Source organism: Rattus norvegicus, chromosome 11 (genome assembly GCF_036323735.1).
Source record: "Rattus norvegicus strain BN/NHsdMcwi chromosome 11, GRCr8, whole genome shotgun sequence".
Lineage (NCBI taxonomy): Eukaryota > Metazoa > Chordata > Mammalia > Rodentia > Muridae > Rattus > Rattus norvegicus.
The window spans coordinates 52,199,897-52,226,809 of record NC_086029.1 but is presented as its reverse complement, the minus strand read 5'-3'; the positions used below and the strand labels follow the sequence as shown (position 1 = coordinate 52,226,809).

Here is a 26,913-nt window from a genome sequence, read left to right as displayed (position 1 = left end):
TGGTGCTGTAACTCATAACTCCACTGAACGCAATCTTAGCATGCAATAAAAGCAATTTCCAAGTTAAGAAAGTAAAGAAGCAAATATGATTTAATGTTTGGTTGCATTTCCACTGGAATGCATTATGGGATTTACTACATCATCACTATAGGTCCCATTCTAGCAAATGAGACATTAGGTGATGGACCAGCTGCAAATGGAAAATTGCTAATGTAAACCCAACATTTGCTGTCAGCAGGTGGGTAAGGATTTATGTGGTGTAGCTATCCTATCTCATTTCCATTTTCTTGACTGAGTAGATAATTTGCTGGCAAATTACAAACTTCAGTAATGGTAGCATCCTTCTACTATCAGGTATGGCTTTATTATGCAGACAAAATTCTGGATTTCTTGTCAAGTAAAGTTTTACTTCTGTGTGGAATTTTACAGTAGTCAGCCCTTTCAGGAATCATGAGATATATGGATGAGAGAAATATGGTAATGACATTAAATTCTCAGAAAAAATAAATAATAAAAAATATACAATCCCCAGGGTTGTTTCTGCAGCTGAAACTAATGTGGCTGGGATGAAGACATTTTAAAGTTTCCTTAATTTATGTCTCAGATTTTTAAAACTACAGACAAAATTTTATCTAAGAATCTTATGTTAGGAGAAGCAAAACCTGGCCTATTCAGAAAGGAAAATTTTCTCTGGGAAAGAGTTATTACATAGTATTGACAACTTTACGAACCAACCGGGTAGAGATATTTGAGCCTATACAACGATAAGCTGGACTAGACTTTATGAGACATGGTTTATATATATAAAAGCTGGCTCTACCTCTTCTCCGGACCCTATAGATAAGTAGTTTTTAACTTGTAGGTTGCAATCCTTTGAGCAAGCCTCTATCTCTAAAATAATTTATATTATGATTCATAACAGTGCAAAGTGACAGGTATGATGTAGTAACAAAAATAAATTCACAGGGGTCACCACTATGTAAGAAACTTATATTAGGTTTGCAGCATTAGAAAGATTGAGAACTCCTGTTACAGGTGGGTTTTGGGAGTGGTCATTGGATCTATTTGTCCTATTTTCAATGTGAGCACTTTTATAATTTCTACTTTTCTGTTCTTGGCTATCAATTTGGACATTTTGCGTGGTTAGTGGAAAATGAAGGTGCACACTTTGATCACTGGGGCACAAGGTGCAACACCAAGTTCTTTACCACTATTGCCCCAAAAGGAAATTTAGGGATGGCTTATATTTTTGAATGGTAGGTATGGAAGCAGATGAATTCTCTGTAACTAGTGGTCTTTCTAATTGAGATCTATAAAGGAAAGGCAAGTATATCACTGCTGGATGTAAGGAAAAAAGAACCCACCTGCTGCTCAGACTACAGTGCCTTATAGCAGCCTTTCCCCTTACACAGACCCCAATATACAACCTACTGAGACATTACGAATCCTTCCTAACAGACTTCCAAGTGCCAGGCTTTCTCAGCTGGAGAAATGAGTTTATATCAAAGAAAGTATTGATGCCCAATTATCTTTCCTTCCAGCGCTTTACTACCTCTTCCTAGGAATCAGAACACTGTGCTACAGGCTTCTGCTGCGAAACTATACCTGGCCATAGAAAGCTTTAGAGAGACTTATTTACGTGCAGTATCGGTACGGATTTGCTGTCTGCAGAGCCTTCACCGTGCTGGCTCTAGTGTGGAGACAGAAGCTTTCCTAAGAGACCCTGTCATGCTGTCACCTACCTGGCTCTCTGTCCATGGTATTAAATAAATGGTAGTCTAAAGCCAAATTTTATGTTTTGCTGCCAGTACCACATCCTAGACCTAAGGACTGATTCTCCTATAAAGAAAATCTTGGTAACAAAGCTGTTTCTCTCTGAGACATGTGACAGCTCCTTCCCTGTAAAGTCATCTCTGTAGAATCTGGAGTATTGGTCTCTTTAATGTGATGGAAATCCCTTTGGAAGTAAAAGAGAGAGGAAAGGAAACAAGACAAAACCACCCCAAGTGATATCCGCACTAGTGAATTTCCTGTTGTTGCAAACAAATTGATAAGAATTAATTTATAGTTTCAAAAGTACAAAGTACCAGGGTGATGCATTGTGATCCCATCTGACTGGGAAGGCATGTGTCAAGAGCAGGAATATTGCTGCTCATCTCCCATCATCAGTGAGGAAGAAGTGAGCTGTGAGTGGAGTTGAGGTGTCAAACTTCCAGGACCACCTGCAAGTACTCACATCTGCTACCAATACTTTATCAAACAAAGATCCATCGTCGGAGCTCCTGTGTTTAGTCCCATGAACTTATAGCAGACATTTTATATTGAACGTCATCAGCCTCACCCTCTCAAATGGTAATTATACAAACTATGAATTCAACAGAGTTTATGTTTCTGGTCATTAGCATATTCATAGGTCTATATAGAAAATCAGCATTCCTAGGCACTACTCTACATTTCTCTATAGTATCTGAAAAAAAATCATATTCTTTGGGTCCTCCATGTCCAAATCAATATCATCATATTCAGTATTTGATGATTTGATTAATCTGAGACTTAGTTTTATCTATGAAACTTCTGAGGGATTTATTCTCATGGTAGCTATATAGCAGTCAAAGATAATATTCTCACTTCACACAGATTTCAAGATCTGATAGAGGGTTTTTACAGGTGTAGTTTTTCTCCTGCACTTAGAAAAGTCTAGATTATCACTTTAATGTAAACCACTTTGGGGATGTGAACTTTAGAACCAAAATAAATTGTAACTGCTGGTAGAACTGTCTAGGTTACACACTGGGTCCTTCAACATCACATTTCTGATTAAATCTTAATTCACAGTTGTTATTCAATGGTTATCATTACATGCTTGATTTGTGTCTTATGCTTAAATCATACCTTTTTTTCATTTATCTTGCAGGGGCTTAGTATAATAAGCATGTAACAAAAGTATCAGAATTAATCTATGCCATGTTTTGCCACTCTAGATAATTCTTAACCTGACAGTAGTATACTTCTGATTACAAACATGGCTAAACAACATGTTTTTCTAAGGCAATTATTTTAGCTCAAGGGCAATGGCACCTGAATATAAGTTTTCTCCAGGTATCCTGCTATCTTGTCTAGTTCTGTGAATAAGGAAGACACAGAATATGTTGTCATGCTGTTAGTTAACTGTGAATCAAAATCAGAATTCAAACAGAATCGACTTTACTCTGCAAACCAATCACAGTTTGAAGACATTCCAAACACTAGTCCAAATACTAGTTTAATTAATTTATTAAGAAGATGACGAAAACCTAAAGGAAATTGTCATTTTAAGTTTGATCTTTGGTCTGGCCTAAGAAGAAATATTAAAGTTAGCCCCAAAAGGAAAAAATTGGACATAGTTCTGGAAATGTTATAAACACAGAATTTCTAGTGATCTCCAGGTTGATGCACATAAGTTTCCAAGTATGGAATTAGGAAACTATTCAATGAATGTTGTCAACATGAATGACCATCCAAGAATTGTTTTTACAAGTTTGTGGCTCTTACTAGTTTGTGCTCACTTTCCTTTTATTTTCTGTGGGTGTCTTGTTTAGTATAAAGCAAAACTTATTACAAGAGCACCTGATTTCAGTCTCAGGTCTCTGGATCCACCAAAGGTCTACCAATACTGTGACCCAAAGCTCCCAAAATAAATTATGTCACTAATGTATCTAGTGGGACCTAGGGCACCGAGGCAAGGTCTCTGGATTAAACATGATTAGAGAATGCTTTCAAGAAGGTAAGAACAAAGGTCACGAAACCATGAGACAATATTAAACTGTTTACTACATAGATGACTATAAGAAATATGCATGAAGCTACCTCTGAAAATTTTGCATTCTCTTTTCCAGCTATTTTTAAGAATGGTGGTTTTGCTGAACACTAATGACCACAAGACAATGTGCTTTACAGACTATGTATCAGTATCTCAGGAAGGAGAAGATTTGTAGAATGGAAATTCATGCTATTTTGAATACATTATTAAAGATAATATTTTTCTCCTGCTTTCCACATATTCATTTATATAGACCTTGTTAATTTTTAAAAATGTATTGTAATAAACAACAAGAATTTAATGATCTAAAGCTGCAACAGTTGTCCTGGCTCTTGAGCTGAGTATTTATTAAACCCTTGAGAGTAAGGAGGAGACAAGAAAGAATCCATCTTTTTCCTTCATAAAATCCAGGTAAATGCTCCTTTAAAAAAATGCCACATATGTCCTCTTGGTCTAGGAACTGGCTTCTGTCATGTAAAACATACCACATTTTCTTTAAAGAAGTAGCTAAAATAAAGCAAAAAAAAATGTTCATGCAAACAGTAAATTATTCCTTGACAGCATTTGGACTAGACTTGTGTTCTTCTCAATTTCAAGAATAGCCTAGGCTTTCCTTTTACGGAGTAAAGAACATTTTGCAAGTTGGAGCATGTTGTGTCCTGTCTGAAAAATATATGAAGAATTGTTTTCTTAGTTCATTGTTAAATATTAAAGCAAAGAGACAGAGGTTGGCTTCATCATCTTGCTTTCAGCCTTGATGACACTACACTTAATATAGTTGTCTATTAAATAATGAAAAGTGTTGGTGCCAGCTCCATTTAGTCAGCCTAGTCAGAAATACTGGCATACAATTTTATCTACAATATGCAAGAAGATAATATAACATAGAAAAACACAAATATTTCACAGAGACATTTTACATATTAGTTTTGTTCAAGGTTAACAAGAATGTTCCTGTAATATGTCACTACATTTAACAACAATGCTGTAAATGATAAAAATGAAGACAGAGTCTAAACAGATTTACTATTGCTATCCTTATAAAACTATCCCTTACACAAGCCCCAGTACTTGAATCTGTGGGGCAATTTTTCTTTCTATAATTCAACACAAGGCTACCTCTGGCAATCCAAAGTGGCACCTCCAGGACAATGTAAATCAATGCAAATGTGAAGCTCTTCTTTCTCACTGTGCTGGGAGGAATAATCTTTGCTTTCAAGATGCATGACTTCTCTCGGAATAAATGAAGTTGCGCAGGCTGATGTATTTAAACAGCAAGTAGATCATTATTTCAGTTATATTTTTATGCTGACAAAGAAAAAGACTAAACTGAAAGACGTATATTGATGGGAACAGTAGACACAAATTAGCTACACCTTTTTTGGTGCTGAACCCCAGAGTGAACAGTTTTTCTTTGGAAGATACTCCTGGAGCCTTAGAGGAGGAGGAATAAATATCATGCTTAGAACTGGCATTTGATTGTCATTTATTCTCAACTTGAATGATTTTTTTGTTTCTGCACTTATTGTTTTTCATTATAACATAAGAGTCTCATGTGTTTAAGACTAGGAGAATCATTTTTCAATTGTTTAATAATAAATACATAAAATGAAGTCTAGTGTCAGGACAACTTAGCTAAATAACAATATTAAATTTGTCCCTAGGGCAGTTTTTTCTTCTAGTTTTATACTTCTAGGTATGAATTCCCTAGCCAAAAGAAAGAAAAAGACTATCAAATTTAATGGAAATAGAGATGAAAAAAGAAAAATTATAGCAGACACCAACATTTAATTTTAAACTTTTACTTATTAAATTGTGGATTAAAAAAAGAAAAACATGAATATATCTACATATATATGGCAACTGTATTTCTTTACATTATACTGTTCCCCAATAATTATACAGATACTAATACTAATATCAATTTAAAACTGCATCTTAATAGCTGAGCAGTTAAATGATCTACTTTACTTTCTCTGCTAATCTGGCTACTTCCCAGATCTATCCCATGATATTTGCATATTATCATAGATCGAGCCCTTTAGGCATCAAGTACGATTGCATGATCTCTTTCCAAATCTCTTTCTCATGGCTCCAAATTTTCCATCTTACTTAAGGATCTGAATCTCTTTCTTTCCTACCCTATTCTCTATTCTGCCCAGGCATTGAGTGATAGGCATTATTGAGAAGGCAGAGAATAAATGGTAAGAACTGTTTACAGAAACCTGATACAGGAGAGTCTTGGTGTAAGCATTGCAGTGCTGTGTCCAGAATGCAACATGGTATGAGGGCAGAGAAATCAGTATTTGAATAACACAATAGAAGACTTTGCACAGCCTACAATGCATTCTGCTTACAAAAACACACACAGACACACACACACAAATTAGAAATGTTTAAATAAATTTCTGTATGTTTGTGACATAACAAAATTAAATAAAGATTAAATAGTATAAAGAGACCTATATAAAAAAAGCTGTATGAAAACAGCAACTACAACAAAAAAATAATTTTACCTTTGAATAGTGTTCAAATCTGCAGAAGTCTACAAGAACTTTAAAGTACTAAAAATACCAAATCTAAATAAGAATACAATAGGAAAATATTTATACCCAAATATTTAAGAATGGTTCAACTATATAATTATTTATAATATATATGCTACTAATAAAAAAATCTATAGCCTAAAATGCTAAATAGATAAAAGTTCAACCTACGTTGTAAAATAAATAGCACCACTAGTACATTCTCTCTTTCAATTCAGATTAAAAACAATGAGCAGCAAACCACTGAACTGAGAACGAGACCCCCGTTGAAGGATTCAGAGAAAGGACTGAAAGAGCTTGTAGGGGCTTGAGACCCCATATGAAGAACAATGCCAACCAACCAGAGCTTCCAGGGACTAAGCCACTACCTAAAGACTATACATGGACTGACCCTGGGCACCAACCTCATAGGTAGCAATGAGTATCCTAGTAAGAGCACCAGTGGAAGGGGAAGCCCTTGGTACTGTCAAGACTGAACCCCCAGTGAACGAGATTGTTGAGGGGAGGGCGGTAATGGGGGAAGGATGGGGAGGGGAACAGCCATATAGAAGGAGAGGGGGAGGGGTTAGGGAAATGTTTGCCTGGAAACCAGGAAAGGGAACAACAATTGAAATGTAAATAAGAAATAATCAATTTAATAAAGATGGGAAAAAATGGAAAAAAAACAAATAAATAAATTTGAAAAAAGAAACATATAAAAAATTAAGACCAAAAGTTAAAAAATAAATAAAATAAATAAATGCTTATCGAAATTTTATTTGTGTCATATAATTGTAAATTTATATGATAATGATAACAAAATGCAATATTGACCTAAGACTACAAGACTTAAACTTCAGAATACATTCTGAAAAATTTATGCCTTTTAACCTTATCTTACATATTTTTAATTATATAGACATTACTACATTTATATATATATTATTATGTCATTTCCCCATTTCCTTTCCTCCTTCAAAACCTATATACACTTTCTTGTATTCCTTTAAACTCATGACCTATTATTTCGTTACTTACTGGTTTTACATATATTTAAATATGTAAAGGTAACTTACACAATCATTACTTTTATATTTTTTTCAAGATTATTTGGTATTATATAACCAATTGCCCAATTTCTTTATACTTCCTGGGAAGCATATTTCTTTAGTTCTCACAATTTTCAAGTTGCTTTGTGTAAGGTTGAAGTGTATTCATGTATATGTATGTATGTATATATATATATATGTATGTATATGAGCTGTATTCTCAGGTGGGGCAGGCTCTGAATGGTCATTCCTTCAGGCTCTACTCCACACTTTATCTCCATATACCCTCCTATGAATATGTTTGTTCCCCCTTTTAAAAAAGGATGGAGGCATCTGCACTTTGGTCATCCTTCTTGAGCTTCAAGTAGTATGTGGATTGTATCTTGGATAATTCAAGCTTTTGGGCTAATATTCACTTATCGGTGAGTGCATACCATGTGTGCTCTCTTGTGATTGGGTTACCTCACTCAGAATGATGTTTTCTAGTTCTATCCATTTGCCTATGAATTTCATGAAGTCATTTTTTTGATAGCTGTGTAGTACTCCATTGTGCAGATGTATCCAAATTAAAAAAACCAGAAATGAAAAAGGAGACATAACAACAGAATCTGAGGAAATTCAAAAAGCATCAGATCCTACTACAAAAGCCTTTATTCAAAAAAACTGAAAGGTCTGGATTAAATGGACAACTTTTTAGACAGATACCAGGTACTAATGTTAAATCAGTATCAGATAAACCATCTAATCAGTCCTATAATTCCTAAAGAAGTAGAAACAGTTATTAAAAGTCTCCCAACCAAAAAATGCCCAGGACCTGGGTTTTAGTGCAGAATTCTATCAGACTTATCAGAAGACCTCATACCAATATTGTCCAGATTATTCCACAAAATAGAACCTATTTCTTTGTAAGAGGTAGATTTTATGTAAACATTTTTAGCTGTTATGACCAGATAAAGCACTTGTTTGTATAGATAAAATAGAAGTCTGCATATAAAAAACCCATGGTTAGATATAAATAAAGCTGAGATTGTTTAAAAATAATTTGAATCATAAATCAAAACCCATTTTAGATGAATAGTTTCGAGTCAGAATCTACCAGTATTGATTGATAGATTACAAAATATATTTTCTTCTAAATAAACAGCACTGGTCATAGGGTCCTTTATATTCACTTTACCTGGCTACTTTTTCTTTTCTTTTTTTCCCTTCCATTTTTACTAAATTGGATATTTCTTATTTACATTTAAAATGTTCTTCCTTTTCCTGGTTTCCTGCTCATTAGCTCCCTAACCCCATCCCCCCTCCCCAATATTGGTATCAATCCCCGTTACTGTCTCCCCCCACATATTCTCCTGCACTGGGGGTCCAACCTTGGCAGGACCAAGGGTTCCCCCTTCCACTGGTGCTCTTACTAGGCTATTCACTGCTACATTTGCAGTTGGACCCCTGGATTAGTCCATGTATAATCTTTGGGTAGTGGTTCAGTTCCTAGAAGTTCATTGTTGTTCTTATGGGGTTGCATGCCCCTTCAGGTCTTTCAGGCCTTTCTCTAATTCATCCAACAGGGGTCCAGTTCTCAGTTCAGTGGTTTGCTGCCGGAATTCTCCTCTGTATTTGACATGTTCTGGCTGTGTCTCTCAGGAGAGATCTATATCCGGTTCCTGTCAGCATGTGTTGTTGTAAAAATATATAAAATAGACAGGAATAATTGTCTTTTACCCCGCTAGGTCCACGCCGCGGTGTCCCAAGATATCTGCTAGATTATCTTGGCAGAAACACATCCCAGCCGCACACTTTCTTATACTCAAACCCTCACATAAAAGAACACACAACACAATAATCTTAGATCCAGTTGGTAAGATATAATTGCCCACTTAAACATACAGTGCCCGGTACTATCCATCCCTTGAGAACATTAATAACAACCTGTAAATACACAGAGCAGAATCTTAACATCACCTGCCATCTTGTCCTGCCACGGCTTCTCAGCCCCTCTCCTGTGCCCTGTCTCCTCCTCTCTCCCCTAGTCTCCTCCTCTTCCTTCAAACTTCTCTCCCACCCATCCTTCCTTCTCCTCCAATGATAGGCCTCCTTCTATCCTGTACCTGCCTCACCTGTGACATCATCCTACAAGCATGCATTTCTTAGCTTCAACCATCTTACCTAGTATTGGTGGCTGTATATATATGGGCCACATGTGTGGCAGGCTCTGAATGACTGTTCCTTCAGTCTCTGCTCTAAACTTTGCCCCACTATCTCCTCTTTACCTGTCTACTTTTGATGGAAGATTCTTTGTAACTTTGGGCTTTTTGACCTTTCTTACATTATTACTTTAAAAAACTTTTAAACTTTTCTCTTTCAAGATTTAAAATTTTAAAAACTTTTTTGTTTAATTTTTACAAGGGAAGAATATGTTCCTAAGTATCTCAGAATTATGGCTTTGAAATTGGTCATTTAGGAATATGAGAATCATATATCTCACTTTTTCTAATTGGGAAGATGATATGAAGCACACGTTGGAGGACCTGAAGGTAAACATCATCTTCTGGACATGACAGGACTGTGACACTCTTGAACTCACAGCACTGGAGTTGTTATCATAAGACCTGCACGAGATCAAGCCAGTCAGCATTTTACATGGAAAAAGAAGAGACTTAATGGACTCTGTTCCTACCTTAGGAGCAAAGGATAACTGATGGTTTCTGAATTAAGGATGGTCAGTTTTCTTTTTTGTTATTGGACCTGGTAGATTAACCCCTAACCAGTGTATGATCCCATGCCTCTGGTTATAGATGTATAAAAAAATGGACTTGGTAAGTTTTTGTTGTTGTTGTTGTTGTTGTTGTTGTTGTTGTTGTTGCTGCTGCTACTGTTTTAAGACAGAAAGCTGTGAGATAGTTGAGAGGTAAGAGGGCATTCAAGGAGCTGTAAGTGGAGAACTCATGATGAAATGCATTTTGTGAAATTCAAATATAATTAAAAAAGTTTATATTTTAAAAGTTATTCATGAAGGTTTACTATTTCAGAAAAGGTGTTCATATTTATTTATAAAGAGAGCTTGTCCTAGATAATTTTTTTCAATTCATGCTTAGAGTAAAGGGTAATCTTGTTAGTAACTTTTAAGTCAGACATCATATATTTATTTCTGAAATAAATTGCTGAGGAAAACTTCTTAGCTCATTGTATGCTTCGTGTTTGTTTATACACGTTTATGAGCATGAACCTCATGACATAATTTTATTTTTTGTTTAAAGTATTTTTGTGTGGTTTTTATGCCTAATAATGTAAGCATCTACTAATTAATGAGCTGATGGCAGATGTACTTAAATTTAAGCATAAATTGAATTGTCTACATATTGAATTTTCCCTGAAGATGTGTAATTTGAGATGTTTAAATATTACAACTATTACCATCAACTCTAAGCTATTGAATGATATATGAATACTACTGTGAGATTGAATGAGTAGAAAGGAATGAGTAGAAAAAAGCATAATGAATCATATATCATTTAATTTTATGCAACTGTGACTGTTTTGTCACAATAGAACGTACACATTGGCTTTAGAATATTGGCTACTAATGTCCAATTATTATGTTTTCTATTAAGATTACTGCTGTGATAGTTTGGTTATTGAATATCCCTGTAATGTACATGTGATAAAAGCTAGTTCCCAGAGTAGCACTACTGTGTGACAGTAGAAATTTTATGATATGGAGCTCAAGAGGTTGCTGATAGGCTGTTGCAGTTGAACTCTAGAAGGAACATTCATTCGTACCCTTTTGTTTTCTCTACTTTTACAGGTGAAAAATCTTATAATGATATGCTTTTTCAAGCAGAATATAATATCTTCTCTCCAAATTGTTCAAAACAATAGTTGTATAAGTTAGGGTTCTCTGGAGAAACAGGAATTATAGCAGGAATAGGATGTTTATTAACTGGCTTAAAGTTATGGTTGGGCTAGCCCAACCATGATGTCATCTTGACAGAAAGGAACAAACCCCCCCCCCCAAAAAAAAAGAAAGGAACAAACCCGATAGTAGTTCAGTCCAAGGCTGGGTGCTTCAATGTATTCTTCAGTCCATGTTGAAATCCCAAAGAAATATGTTCTAATATCTAATATTAGACAAATAATACCTCAGCAGTAGGATAGATAGACCCACCAATGGGCATGATGCTAAGCATGAAAAAGCAAAAAAGATGACTTCTTTGAGTCCATTGTTTTGTTTGTTTAAAAGCATTATTTGTTTTTGATATTATAATTTCATCATTTCCCCCTTTCTTTCCTTCCTTCAAACCCTCCCATCTAATCTTTCTTGCTCTATTTCAAATTCATGAGCTCTTTTTGCATTACTTGTTACACACACACACACACACACACACACACACACAGAGAGAGAGAGAGAGAGAGAGAGAGAGAGAGAGAGAGACTTTAAATTCAGCCTGTTCAGATTGTATAGTGTTACGTGTGTATATATGTTTTCAGGCCTGACCATTTTGGATGACCTATTGATGTGCTCTTCCTGGGGAAGATTATTTCTACCCCGGCAACTTCCCTTTGCTGCTAGTGATTATTTATGGAAGGTTGACTACTCCTGGGCTTTCTCCTATACACATTATCTTGTTATTGTTGTACACTAGAAGGTACACCAAGATTTAGGGTGGCCCTTTGAACCTCAGTTATTCAGACTTAGAGTGGCTTTTGCAATCTTAAGTGAGCTGATCAAGAAAATTCCTCACAGGTGTGTCCTGCTGCTGGGTTTTAGTGCTTTCAGATGTAGTCAAAATAGCAATCATGATTATCCATGGCTGAGGTCCACTCATTCTTAGATATTGAGCTTCCTAGGCTTCAAGTATTGGGCCCTGATAATGCACAGCTAATATTTTCCATGTAGCAGTAGCACTGAGTGTTAACTACACAGGAAGGAATTAACCTTCATAAACTTTATATTTTTAGAAGGCATTTAGATTAGTTACATTTATTGTCCTTTATTCAGTACAACTGTAGATATGTGTGTGTGTTCGATTCATACACACACACACACACACACACACACACACACATATATATATATATATTTGAAAACTGTTATTAAACTCTAAAATATTTTTTGAACTAAGCAGTTTTATAGTAAGGCCTAATATTTTAATAGAGGCATGGACATTTAAAATAAAATAGAGGATGACACGGCTATGATTTCAAAATGACTATCCATCCCTTCTATGTGCTTAGTATGTTGTTTTCATATCAAATACCATTTGTCTACATACTCAGTAATGACATCAAGTGAGAGAATAAATAGGTAATTATTGTTCATTTAATAAAATAGTTTATTTGATATGTTTTTCAGTAGAAAAATTCTTAGGCCACAAACATTTTAGTAACAAGAAAAAACTCAAAATAATGTTGGTGAAAAGATGGTAAAAATGGTTGATTCTTTGAAAATAATGAAAAGTCAGCCATCAAAATCTCTACCATAACAATAATGCTTTTCTAATCTTCCCTGTTCTTCAAATTCGCTTTGCTCTATTGTTATATATATATATATATATATATATATATATATATATATTTTTTTTTATATTTCAATCTCCATGTTTAGTTTCTCTCTTGAACAAAAATCTCTACTAATTTAGAATATTTGAAAAGACTAGATATTTTCTGGGAAAATAATTAATTTTCTTAATAAAAATGTACCATTTTTACATGCTTAATCATCTATTAAAACTTCAAGATTATGCCATTTAAGTGACATTTATTTTTAAACAATTTTTAATTTTTATTTAATTATTTGGACTACTCTAGAGATTATAAACTTGAGATATTTACTCTAGTAAATATAATTATAATTATATATATATATATATATATATTTCTGAGATGACATAAACCTTGCCAGGATGAATAATTGTAATAGTCAATTTCACAGTGAGAAAAAGGAGCCAAATTTGATTTAAACCTCACTATTTTAAATGTGTTTCACTTGATAAAACAGTGACATCTAAAATTTAGAATGGTCCTTCCTGTGCCCAGAACTGGTGCTACACTACAGCCCTTGGAAATAAAACCTGCCTGCAGAAAGCTAGTCTGCCAGGACCACTCTCCCTCTTAATCCCACAGCCCACAGGTAGAATCCCACTTTTTCTCCATTGACTATCTAAAGAGAGACCCTGAGGGAGTACACAGGACTCAGGGGCAACAGGGCAGCCTGGGCCAGGAATCTTCTGGTCCCCAACTGTTCCCAGAGCTGGGGCTTGTCCAGAGCTCTCAGACCCAAAACTTGGCAGCAGAGAGCTGGTCTGCCAGGACAGGTCTCACTTCAAAGATCACAGGTTCAGAGGAGGGACAAGCTCCAGTCAGAGACAGCAAAACCACCTAAGATCAGAGATAATCAGATGAGAAGAGGCAAACTCAAGAACATAAGCAAGAGAAACCAAGACTCCTTGGCATCATCAGAGACCAGTTCTCCAAACACAGCAAATACTGGATATCCCAACATAGCCGAGCAACAAAATTTGGATTTAAAATCACATCTCATGATGACGATAGAGAATTAAGGGCATAAATACCTCCCTAAAAGAAACACAGGAGAACACAAGCAAACAAGTAGAATCCCTTAAAGAATAAACACAAAAATCCCCTAAAAATTATAAGAAAACACAACCAAACAGGTGAAGGAATTGAACAAAATCATCCAGTATCTAAAAATGGAAATAAAAACAATAAAGAAATCACAGGGGTTGGGGATTTAGCTCAGTGGTAGAGCACTTGTCTAGCAAGCGCAAGGCCCTGGGTTTGGTCCCCAGCTCCGAAAAAGAAAAAAAAAAAAAGAAATCACAAAAGGAGACAACCCCGAAGAAAGAAAACCTAGGAAAGAGTTCAAGAGACATCATCAACAGAATACAAGAGATCAAAGAGAGAATCTCAGGGGCAGAAGATACCATAGAAAACATCGACACAATAGTCAAAAAAGAAAAAGAAAAATGGAGAAAGCAAAAAGCTCCTTGCCCAAAACATCCAGGAAATCCAGGACACAATGAGAAGACCAAACCTAAGAAGAATAGGTATAGAAGAAAGTGAAGATTCCCAACTTAAAAATATTTGTTAAATATCTTAACAAAATTATAGAAGAAAAGTTCCTTAACCTAAAAAAGAGGTCCCTCTCATCACATAATAATAGAAGCACCAAATACAAATATCAAAGAAAGAATATTAAAGGGACTAAGAAAAAAAATTCAAGTAACATATGAAGGCAGACCTATTAGATTTACACCAGACTTCTCAACAGAGACTATGACAGACAGAAGATCCTGGGCAGGTATCATACAGACCATAAGAGATCACAAATGCCAGCCCAGGATACTATATCCAGCAAAACTCTCAATTAACATATATGGAGAAACCAAGATATTCCATGAGAAAACCAAATTACACAATACGAAAAATCTAGCCAAACAAAGAATAAAAGATGGAAAACTCCAAGACATGGGAAAGGGGGGAAACTGCACCCCAGAGAAAGAAGTAATCTTCTTGGAACAAACCCAAGATAGTCACACAAACATAATTCTACCACTAACAACACAAATAACAGGAAATAATACTATTCTTTATTATCTCTTAATATCATTGGGCTCAATTCCACAATAAAAAGACATAGACTAACAGAGTGGATATATAAAAAGACCCAGCATTTTGCTACATACAAGAAACACACATTAGTGACAAAGACACTACCTCGGAGTAAAAGGCTGGAGAGCAATTTTCCAAGCAAATGGTCCTAAGACACAAATTGGAATAGCCAGTCTAATATCAAATAAAGTCGACTTTCAACCAAAGTTATCAAAAAAAGAAAAAAGGACACTTCATACTCATCAAAGGTAAAATCTACCAAGATGAACTATCATTTTTTGAACACCTATGCTCCAAATGCAAGGTCACCCACATTAATAAAAGAAACTTTACTAAAGCTCAAAGCATACCTTGCACTACACACAATAATAGTAGGAGATTTCAACACATCACAATCATCAATGAACAAATCCTGGAATGTAAACAGAGACATACAGAAATTAACAGAAGTCATGAACCAAATGGATTTAACAGACATCTATAAAACATTTCATCCTGAAACAAAAGAATATACCATCTTCTAAGCAGTTCATGATACCTTCTCAAAAACTGGCCATAAAATTGGTCACAAAACAGGTATCAATAGATACAAGGAGATTAAAATAATCTCATGCATTCTATGAGATAGCCATGGAGTAAGGCTGGTCTTCTATAACATCAAAACAACAGAAAGCCCACATACACATGGAAAGTGAACAATGTTCTACTCAAAGGCAACTTGCTTAAGGAAGAAATTAAGAAAGAAATTGAAGACTTTTTAGAATGTACAGAAAATGAAGGCACAACATACCCAAATGTATGGGACACAATGAAAGCCATGCTAAGAGGGAAAATCTGAGTGCTTCCAAAAAAGAAGTTCTAGTAGCTTGACAGCACACATAAAAGCTCTAGAACAAAAAGAAGCAAATACACAAAAAAAGGAGTAGGCAACAGGAAATAATCAAATTCAGGGCTGAAATCAATCAAGTAGAAACAAAAAGATATATACGAAGAATCAACAAAAACAGAACCTGGTTCTTTGAGAAAATCAACAAGATAGATAAACCCTTAGCCAGACTAACCAGAGGGCACAGAGAGTGCATCCAAATTAAAAAAATCAGAAATATTAAGGGAGATGTTAAAAAACATTTAAAAAATTCAACACGCCCTCATGTTAAAAGTTTTGGAAAGATCAGGAATTCAAGGCCCATACCTAAGCAAAGCAAAGCAATATACAGCAAACCAGTAGCCAACATCAAACTTGAAGCAATCCCACTAAAATCAGGGACTAGACAAGGATAATCACTCTTTCCCTACTTTAATATCGTAATTCGTGTCCTAGCCAGAGCAATTGGACAACAAAAAGAGAACAAAGGGATACAATTTAGAAAGGAAGAAAACAAAATATCACTATTTGCAGATGGTATGATAATATTCTTAAGTAACTCCAAAAATTCAACTGGAGAATTCCTATAGCTGATAAACAATTGCAGCAAAATGACTCCATGTAGAATTAACTCAAACAACTCAGTAGCCTTCCTCTACTCAAAGGATAAACAGGCTGAGAAAGAAATTAGGAAAATGACACCTTTCACAATAGCCACAAACAATATAAAATATCTCAGTGTGACTCTAACCAAGCAAGTTAAAGATCTGTATGACAAGAACTTCAAGTCTCTTCAAACATATTGAAGATCTCATAAAATGGAAAGACCTCCCATGCTCATGGATTGGCAGAATTAATATTGTAAAAAATGTCTATCGTGCTGAAAGCAATATACAGATTCAATGCAATCCCCAACAAAAGTCCAACTCAATTCTTCAAAATTAAAAAGAGCAATTTGCAATTCATTTGGAAAAGTAAGAATCCTATGGTAGTGAAAACTATTATCAATAATAAAAGAACTTGTGGTCGAATTACCATCCCCGCCTTCAAGCTATATTACAGAGCAATCATGATAAAAAAAACTGCATGGTATTGATACAGTCATATAAGGGTAGAAAGATGTAATAGAATTGAAGACAGAAATGAATCCACACTACTATGGTCACTTAATCTTTGACAAAAGCTAAAACTATCCAATGGATTAAAAATAGCATTTCCAACAAATGCTTCAACTGGAGGTCAGCATGTAGAAGAATGCAAATTGACCCATTCTTTGCTCCTTGTTCAAAGCTTGAGTTGAAGTAGATCAGAGTCCTCCACATAAAACTAGATACACTGAAACTAATAGAAGAGAAAGTTGGAAATAACTTCAAACACATAGGCACTGGGGAAAATTTCCTGAAGAGAATACAAATGGCGTATGCTCTAAGTTTAAGAATCAACAAATGGAACCTCTAAAATTGCAAAGCCTCTGTTAGGTAAAGGACACTGTTAATAGGACAAAACAGCAACCAACAGGTTGAAAAAAAGTTTTTACCAACTCTACATCTGAGAGAGGGCTAATATCTAATATATACCAAGACTCAAGAAATTAGACTCCAGAGAATCAAATAACTCTATTAAAAAATGGGGTACAGAGCTAAACAAATAATTCTCAGAATATTCTGAAGAATTCAGAAAGTCTCAGAATATTTTGAAGAATTCAGAAATTCTGAAGAATATTGAATGGCTGAGAAGAACCTAAAGAAATGTTCAACATCTTTAGTTATAAGAGAAATGTGGGGGGGGGGATAAAAAAAGAAAAAAAAAGAGAAATGTAAATCAAAACAACCCTGAGATTCCACATCACACCAGTCAGAATGGCTAAGATCAAAAACTTAGGTGGTAAGAGATGCTGGTGAGGATGTGGAGAAAGAGGAACACTCCTCCATTATTGGTGGGATTGCAAACTGATACAACCACTCTGAAAATCAGTCTGGTGGTTCCTCAGAACATTGGACACAGTAATACCTGAGGATCCGGCTATACCACTCTTTGGAATACACCCAAAAGATGTTCCAACATATAACAAGGACACATGCTTCACTATGTTCATACAAGCCTTATTTATAAGCACCAAAATCTGGGAAAAACCCAGATGTTCTTCAACAAAGGAATGAATACAGAAAATGTGGTATATTTACACAGTGGGGTACTACTCAGTTATTTAAAACAATGACTACATGTAGTTCTTAGACAAATGGATGGAACTAGAAAATATCAACCTGAGTCAGGTAACGCAGTCACTAAAGAAAACACATGATATGCACTCACTGATAAATGGATATTAGCCCAAATGCTTGGAATACCTAAGAAAAAATTCACAGTTCATATGAAACCCAAGAAGAAGGAAGACTATAATGCTGATGCTTCATTCCTTCTTAGAAGGGAGAACAAAATACTCATGGGAGGAAATACAGGGACAAAGAGTGGAGCAAGGATGGCAGAAAAGGTCATCCAATGACTGCCCACCTGATGAACTATTCCATGTACAGCCACCAAACCCAATCGCTATTGCTGATCCCAAGAAGTGCTTACTGATAGGAGCCAGATTATGCATGTGTCAATGCCATTGAAGTGGTAGTGGGAACATCCTCATAGAAGCAGGAGGAGGTTGGATGGTGTATGGGAGAGGGGGCAAGGGGATACCATTTAAATTGTAAATATATAAATTATCCAAGAAAAATAAAATTTAAAAATAAATAAAATTTAAAAGAGTGTTCCTCTGTGTGTGCATGAGCCCTTGTGTGTGCATAAGTGCATGTGTGTGTTTGAAGGGCCTCTTTTTTCCAGTTCTGTTTGTGAATGAAATTTCTGCAATATTGTCCCAAATATAAGGGTATTAAATTTGGGGATTCCTTAAAATTTTGGCTGCTATTAACAACTAGTATTATTTTTAAAGTATTCTTTCAATGGTATGGCATAGAACTGGTAATGGTTGTGGTTGATGGTGCTCAACTCCAGCATAGTGTTCATGCAACTGTCACTGTTTCTATCTAGGTACATGCCTCTTGTCGACTGGTGTGAGTGCTTGATCTCATGTTATTTTAATATATAATATTGCACGACATGACTATAAGATAATGTAAACTTGTGTTTATAAATGAAATTTCTGAAATAAAGATCATGCTATGCAGCTCTAGACACAGAAATCTACACACAGTGCTTTGTAAGATTAGTAGTGCATCATTCTTTCCGGCACTAATTACATGACATAAAACATTGGATTCATGAAATAGAGTTCAAGTTCAAAATAAAATGTGGAAGATGATTTAAGACTTAACTCTAATGAAAATATTACCTCAGTGTAAATAAATAAGAATATGTATTTGTTATCAGTCCTACAGAATGTGAGTCATTATATATATATATATATATGTATATATATATATGTAATGTGTCAGCAATGATTTATGTCTATTAAAATGGTTCTAAAATAATTAAATATTAGTTTATATTATGAATATGATCAAATTACACTGAAAAACATGCATGAAAAAGTTATAATAAATCAGTTATTTGTAACTAATACTAGATAATAAAAGCAACAAAAATTTGCAATGAGCAAATTTGTATTTATACCTGGAAAATTCACATGTTTGATATTTTCTTAGAGTTTCTCAGAGCACACATCTTTTATAGCTATTTCAGTGAGTTACATAAATAAGTTTACATATTAGTAATACATATTTTGAATTCACTTATGTTTTTTTTCAAAAGAGTTTTTGCCCTAAATATATATCTGGTGGCTATTCTATAACTTATTAAATCTTTACTTAACAATATAAATAATAGTTCATCTCTATTTTTGTATATCATAAATGTACTATTTATTTTAAATTTTAGCACATAATTTTATTGAACAATAAAACATAATGCAGCATTAGTCTTCTTTGTCAAAAGGGAAAAAAGAGAGAAAAAAAAGAAAAGAAATAACTTCAAGTGATCTGCATTTAAACCTTCCCATTGCATTCATATGACAGTATCATTTAAAAACACTGGCACATTTCTATTAATGAATCCTGGTTAACAATTAGCAAAATAAGGCCATAAATGTACTAATGTATTATTGTGCTTTGTTATTATTCAATCATGTCCTACTAAACTATGGAGTATTGTCCTATGTTCCCAGATTGGTAGTGAAAAATATGGTATGGTCAGTGCCTTTTGAGAATAGCTTAGATATTTTCTATTACTGTTTGAGGTGAAAGTCACACCGATTTTTTATTTATGATTAAATTTAAGGTAGCATTACATTTTCTAAAGAAGCAAAGTTTGTAATGCATATTTTAATATTAGAACTACTACATGTATGATTTATAAGAGTAACAGTAGAAATTGAATCTGTGAAACATTTCAGTTAGAATTGACTTATTTTGTTACTTAGGATGTTGCAGTAGAAATTCAAATAGTATCTATCTGTCAATCCAGTCCTACAGAGGATCCGAAATGGAAAACTTCAATACAAGGAAGATACCTATATGAAAGAAAATACAAGGAGAGCTCAAAAGCAACCCACCACGAGCAAACTTGAGCTGCGGGAACACAGGTAAGACCAATTTTTCTAGTCCAAGCAACCTGCCTGGTGGTCTCAGGACACACAAAGGCAAAATTCCTCTGGGACCAGATACTTCCGGATTTTAGCTAGAGCCCCAACCTCGCTGATCCCAGCCCGCAGCAGCTCACTGTTCCCAAACCCCTTGGGAGAGAGAGCTCACCGCCCAGACCAGTGGGCACTCCTGAGACTGCAGAGTGGAAGAGACCACCAATACTGCCCACCCCTGCCAACATCCATGGCCCAAGAGGAAACAATATACTGCCTATGGGAACTGGAAGATAGGGGCACTGAAGCTGCGGGTCCCCTGTGCTCTAGACACCGCCTGGACCTGAAGGGACCTGATCAAGAGTTCTCTGCACCCAAATCCCATGGGAGGGAGAGCTAAACCTCCAGAGAGGCAGACACGCCTGGGAAGCCAGAAGAGACTACAATCTGCCCACATTTTTGACTCCAGAGGAAAACACCAAAGGCCATCTGGGACCCTGGTGCATGGAGGCCCCTGGAAAGGGCTGCACAGGTCCTCCTGGTTGCCGCCCTCATGGAGAGCTCAAAAGCAACACCCCACGAGCAAACTTGAGCCTCGGGACCAGGTAAGACCAACTTTTCTGCTCCAAGTGACCTGCCAGGTGAACTCAGGACACAGGCCCACAGGAACCGCTGAAGACCAGTAGACAAGTAAGACTTCACGCCCGAAAGCAGAACACTCTGTTCCCATAACTGGCTGAAAGAAAACAGGAAAACAGATCTACAGCACTCCTGACGCACAGGACTATGGAACAGTCTAGACACTGTCAGAAATAGCAGAACAAAGTAACACCAGAGACAATCTGATGGCAAGAGGCAAGCGCAGGAAACCAAGCAACAGAAAACAAGACTACATGGCAGCATTGGAGCCCAATTCCCCCACCAAAGAAAACACTGAATATCCAAACACACCAGAAAAGCAAGACCTAGATTTAAAATCATATTTTGATCATGATCCTGGAGGACTTCAAGAAAGACATGAAAAACTCCCATAGAGAAACATAGGAAAACAAAAATAAACAAGTAGAAGCCTATAGAGTGGAATCACAAAAATCCCTGACAGAATTCCAGGAAAACACAATCAAACAGTTGAAGGAATTAAAAATGGAAAGAGAAGCCATAAATAAAGAACACAGTGAAACAACCCTGGATATAGAAAACCAAAGGAAGAGACAAGGAGCCGTAGATACAAGCATCACCAACAGAATACAAGAGATAGAAGAGAGACTCTCAGGAGCAGAAGATTCCATAGAAATCATCCACACAACTGTCAAAGATAATGTAAAACGGAAAAAGCTACTGGTCCAAAACATACAGGAAATCCAGGACTCAGTGAGAAGATCAAACCTAAGGATAAAAGGTATAGAAGAAAGTGAAGACTCCCAGCTCAAAGGACCAGTAAGTATCTTCAACAAAAACATAGAAGAAAACTTCCCTAACCTAAAGAAAGAGATGCCCATAAGCATACAAGAAGCCTACAGAACTCCAAATAGATTGGACCAGAAAAGAAACTCCTCCCATCACATAATAGTCAAAACACCAAATAAACAAAACAAAGAAAGAATATTAAAAGCAGTAAGGGAAAAAGGTCAAGTAACATATAAAGGCAGACCTATCAGAATCATACCAGACTTCTCGCCAGAGACCATGAAAGCCAGAAGATCATGGACGGATGTCCTACAGACCATAAGAGAACACAAATGCCAGCCCAGGCTACTGTATCCTGCAAAACTCTCAATTAACATACATGGAGAAACCAAGATATTCCATGACAAAACCAAATTTACACAATATCTTTCTACAAATCCAGCACTACAAAGGATAATAAATGGTAAAGCCCAACATAAGGAGGCAAGCTACACTCTAGAAAAAGCAAGAAACTAATCATCTTGGCAATAAAACAAGGAGAAGAAAAGCACACAAACATAATCTCACATCTAAATATGAATATAACAGGAAGCAATAATCACTATTCCTTAATATCTCTCAACATCAATGGTCTCAACTCCCCAATAAAAAGACATAGATTAGCAAACTGGATACGCAATGAGGACCCTGCACACTGCTGCCTACAGGAAACACACCTCAGAGACAAAGACAGAAACTACCTCAGAGTGAAAGGCTGGAAAACAACTTTCCAAGCTAATGGTCAGAAGAAGCAAGCTGGCGTAGCCATTCTAATATCGAATAAAATTGATTTTTAATCAAAAGTCATAAAAAAGAAAAGGAAGGACACTTCATATTCATCAAAGGAAAAATCCACCAAGATGAACTGTCAATCCTAAATATGTATGCTCCAAGTACAAGGGCCCCTACATACATAAAAGAAACCTTACTAAAGCACAAAGCACACATTGCACCTCACACAATAATAGTAGGAGATTTCAACAACCCACTCTCATTAATGGACAGATCATGAAAACAGAAATTAAAGAGAGATATAAACAGACTAAGAGAAGTCATGAACCAAATGGATTTAACAGACATTTATAGAACATTCTATCCTAAAGCAAAAGGATGTACATTCTTCTTAACACCTCATGGTACTTTCTCCAAAATTGACCATATAACTGGTCATAAAAGAGACCTTAACAGATACAGAAAAATAGAAATAATCCCATGTGTCCTATCAGACCACCCAGCGCTAAAGCTGGTCTTCAATAACAATAAGGGAAGAACACCCACATATACATGGAAGTTGAACAATGCTCTACTCAATGATAACCTGGTCAAGGAAGAAATAAAGAAAGAAATTAAAGATTTCTTAGAATTTAATGAAAATGAAGGTACAACATACCCAAACTTATGGGACACAATGAAATCTGTGCGAAGAGGAAAACTCATAGCTCTGAGTGCCTGCAGAAAGAAACAGGAGAGAGCATATGTCACTAGCTTGACAGCGCACCTAAAAGCTCTTAGAACAAAAAGAAGCAAATATACCCAGGAGGAGTAGAAGGCAGGAAGTAATCACACTCAGAGCTGAAATCAACCAAGTAGAAACAAAAAGGACCGTACAAAGAATCAACAGAACCAAAAGTTGGTTCTTTGAGAAAATCAACAAGATAGGTAAACCCTTAGCCAGACTAACGAGAGGACACAGAGAGTGTGTACAAATTAACATCAGAAATGAAAAGGAAGACATAACTACAGAATCAGAGGAAATTCAAAAAATCATCAGATCCCACTACAAAAGGCTATATTCAACAAAACTTTAAAATCTGCAGGAAATGGTCAATTTCCTAGACAGATACCAGATACTGAAGTTAAATCTGTAACAGATAAACCATTTAAACAACCTCATAACTCCTAACGAAATAGAAGCAGTCATTAAAGGTCTCCCAACCAAAAAGAGCCCAGGTCCAGACGGGTTTAGTGCAGAATTCTATCAGACCTTCATAGGAGACCTCGTACCAATATTATCTAAACTATTCCACAAAATTGAAACAGATGGATCACTACCGAATTCCTTCTATGAAGCCACAATTACTCTTATACCTAAACCACACGAAGACCCAACAAAGAAAGAGAACTTCAGATCAATTTCCCTTATGAATATTGATGCAAAACTACTCAATAAAATTCTGGCAAACCGAATCCAAGAGTACATCAAAACAATCATCCACCATGATCAAGTAGGCTTCATCCCAGGCATGCAGGGATGGTTTAATATATGGAAAACCATCAACGTGACCCATTATATAAATGAGCTGAAAGAACAAAACCACATGATCATTTCATTAGATGCTGAGAAAGCATTTGACAAATTCCAACACCCCTTCATGATAAAAGTCCTGGAAAGAATAGGAATTCAAGGCCCATACCTAAATGTAGTAAAAGCCATATACAGCAATGTAGTCGCTAACATTAAACTAAATGGAGAGAGACTTGAAGCAATCCCACTAATATCAGGGACTAGGCAAGGCTGCCCACTCTCTCCCTACTTATTCAATATAGTTTTTGAAGTTCTAGCCAGAGAAATCAGACAACACAAGGAGATCAAGTGTATACAGATTGGAAAAGAAGTCAAAATATCACTATTTGCAGATGATATGATAGTATATTTAAGTGATCCCAAAAGTTCCACCAGAGAACTACTAAAGCTGATAAACAACTTCAGCAAAGTGGCTGGGTATAAAATTAACTCAAATACATGAGTAGCCTTCCTTTACACAAAAGAGAAACAAGTCGAGAAAGAAATTAGGGATATGACACCCTTCATAATTGTCCCAAATAATATAAAATACCTCGGTGTGACTTTAACCAATCAAGTAAATAATCTGTACAATAAGAACTTAAAGCCTCTGAAGAAAGAAATTGAAGAAGACCTCCGAAGATGGAAAGATCTCCCATGCTCATGGATTGGCAGGATTAATATAGTAAAAATGGCCATTTTACCAAAAGCGATCTACAGATTCAATGCAATACCTGTCAAAATACCAATCCAATTCTTCAAAGAGTTAGATAGAACAATTTGCAAATTCATCTGGAATAATAAAAATCCCAGGATAGCTAAAACTATCCTCAACAATAAAAGGACTTCAGGGGGAATCACTATCCTTGAACTCAAGCAGTATTACAGAGCAATAGTGATAAAAAACTGATGGTATTGGAACAGAGACAGACAGATAGACCAGTGGAATAGAATTGATGACCCAGAAATGAACCCAAACGCCTGTGGTCACTTGATTTTTGACAAAGGAGTCAAAACCATCCAATGGAAAAAAGATAGCATTTTCAGCAAATGGTGCTGGTTCAACTGGAGGGCAACATGTAGAAGAATGCAGATCGAGCCATGCTTATCACCCTGTACAAAGCTTAAGTCCAAGTGGATCAAGGACTTCCACATCAAACCAGATACACTCAAACTAATAGAAGAAAAAGTGGGGAAGCATCTTGAACACATGGGCACTGGAAAAAATTTCCTGAATAAAACACCAATGGCTTATGTTCTAAGATCAAGAATCGACAAATAGGATCTCATAAAACTGCAAAGCTTCTGTAAGGCAAAGGACACTGTGGTTAGGACAAAACGGCAACCAACAGATTGGGAAAAGATCTTTACCAATCCTACAACAGATAGAGGCCTTATATCCAAAATATACAAAGAACTCAAGAAGTTAGACCACAGGGAGTCAAATAACCCTATTAAAAATGGGGTTCAGAGCTAAACAAAGAATTCACAGCTGAGGAATGCCGAATGGCTGAGAAACACCTAAAGAAATGTTCAACATCTTTAGTCATAAGGGAAATGCAAATCAAAACAACCCTGAGATTTCACCTCACACCAGTGAGAATGGATAAGATCAAAAACTCAGGTGACAGCAGATGCTGGCGAGGACGTGGAAAAAGAGGAACACTCCTCCATAGTTGGTGGGATTGCAGACTGGTACAAACATTCTGGAAAGCAGTCTGGAGGTTCCTCAGAAAATTGGACATTGAACTACCTGAGGACCCAGCTATACCTCTCTTGGGCATATACCCAAAAGATGCCCCAACATATATCAAAGACACATACTTCATTATGATCATATCAGCCTCATTTATAATAGCCAGAAGCTGAAAAGAACCCAGATGCCCTTCAACAGAGGAATGGATACAGAAAATGTGGTACATCTATACAATGGAATATTACTCAGCTATCAAAATCAATGACTTTATGAAATTCATAGGCAAATGGTTGGAACTGGAAAATGTCATCCTGAGTGAGGTAACCCAGTCACAGAAAAACACACATGGTATGTATCATTGATAAGTGGCTATTAGCCCAAATGCTGAATTACCCTAAATGCACAGAATACATGAAACTCAAGACGGATGATCAAAATGCGAATGCTTCACTCCTTCTTTAAAAGGGGATCAAGAATACCCTTGGCAGGGAATAGCGAGGCAAAGATTAAATAAAGGCAGAAGGAACACCCATTTAGAGCCTGCCCCACATGTGGCCCATACATATACAGCCACCCAATTAGACAAGATGGATGAAGCAAAGAAGTGCAGGCCGACATGAGCCGGATGTAGATCGCTCCTAAGAGACACAGCCAGAATACAGCAAATACATAGACGAATGCCAGCAGCAAACCACTGAACTGAGAATGGACCCATGTTGAAGGAATCAGTGAAAGGACTGGAAGAGCTTGAAAGGGCTCGAGAGTCCATATGAACAACAATGCCAAGCAACCAGAGCTTCCAGGGACTAAGCCACTACCCAAAGACTATACATGGACTGACCCTGGGCTCCAACCTCATAGGTAGCAATGAATAGCCTAGTAAGGGCACCAGTGGAAGGGGAAGAATCCCTTGATCCTGCTAAGACTGAACCCTCAGTGAAAGTGATTGTTGGGGGGAGGGCAGTAATGGCGGGAGAATGGGGAGGGGAACACCCATATCAAAGGGGAGGGTGAGCGGTTAGGGGGATGTTGGCCTGG

The 26,913-nt window shown here is 36.2% G+C and overlaps 1 long non-coding RNA gene across 1 annotated transcript in view; it reads left to right on the top strand.

The window, feature by feature from the left end:
- Nucleotides 1-26,913, top strand: part of LOC134480982 (uncharacterized) — a 123,167-nt gene that overhangs the window by 73,325 nt on the left and 22,929 nt on the right. Inside the window, exon 4 of the long non-coding RNA XR_010056094.1 lies at nucleotides 20,338-20,455. This is a non-coding gene — a long non-coding RNA (uncharacterized LOC134480982). The remainder of the gene's footprint in view (nucleotides 1-20,337; nucleotides 20,456-26,913) is intronic.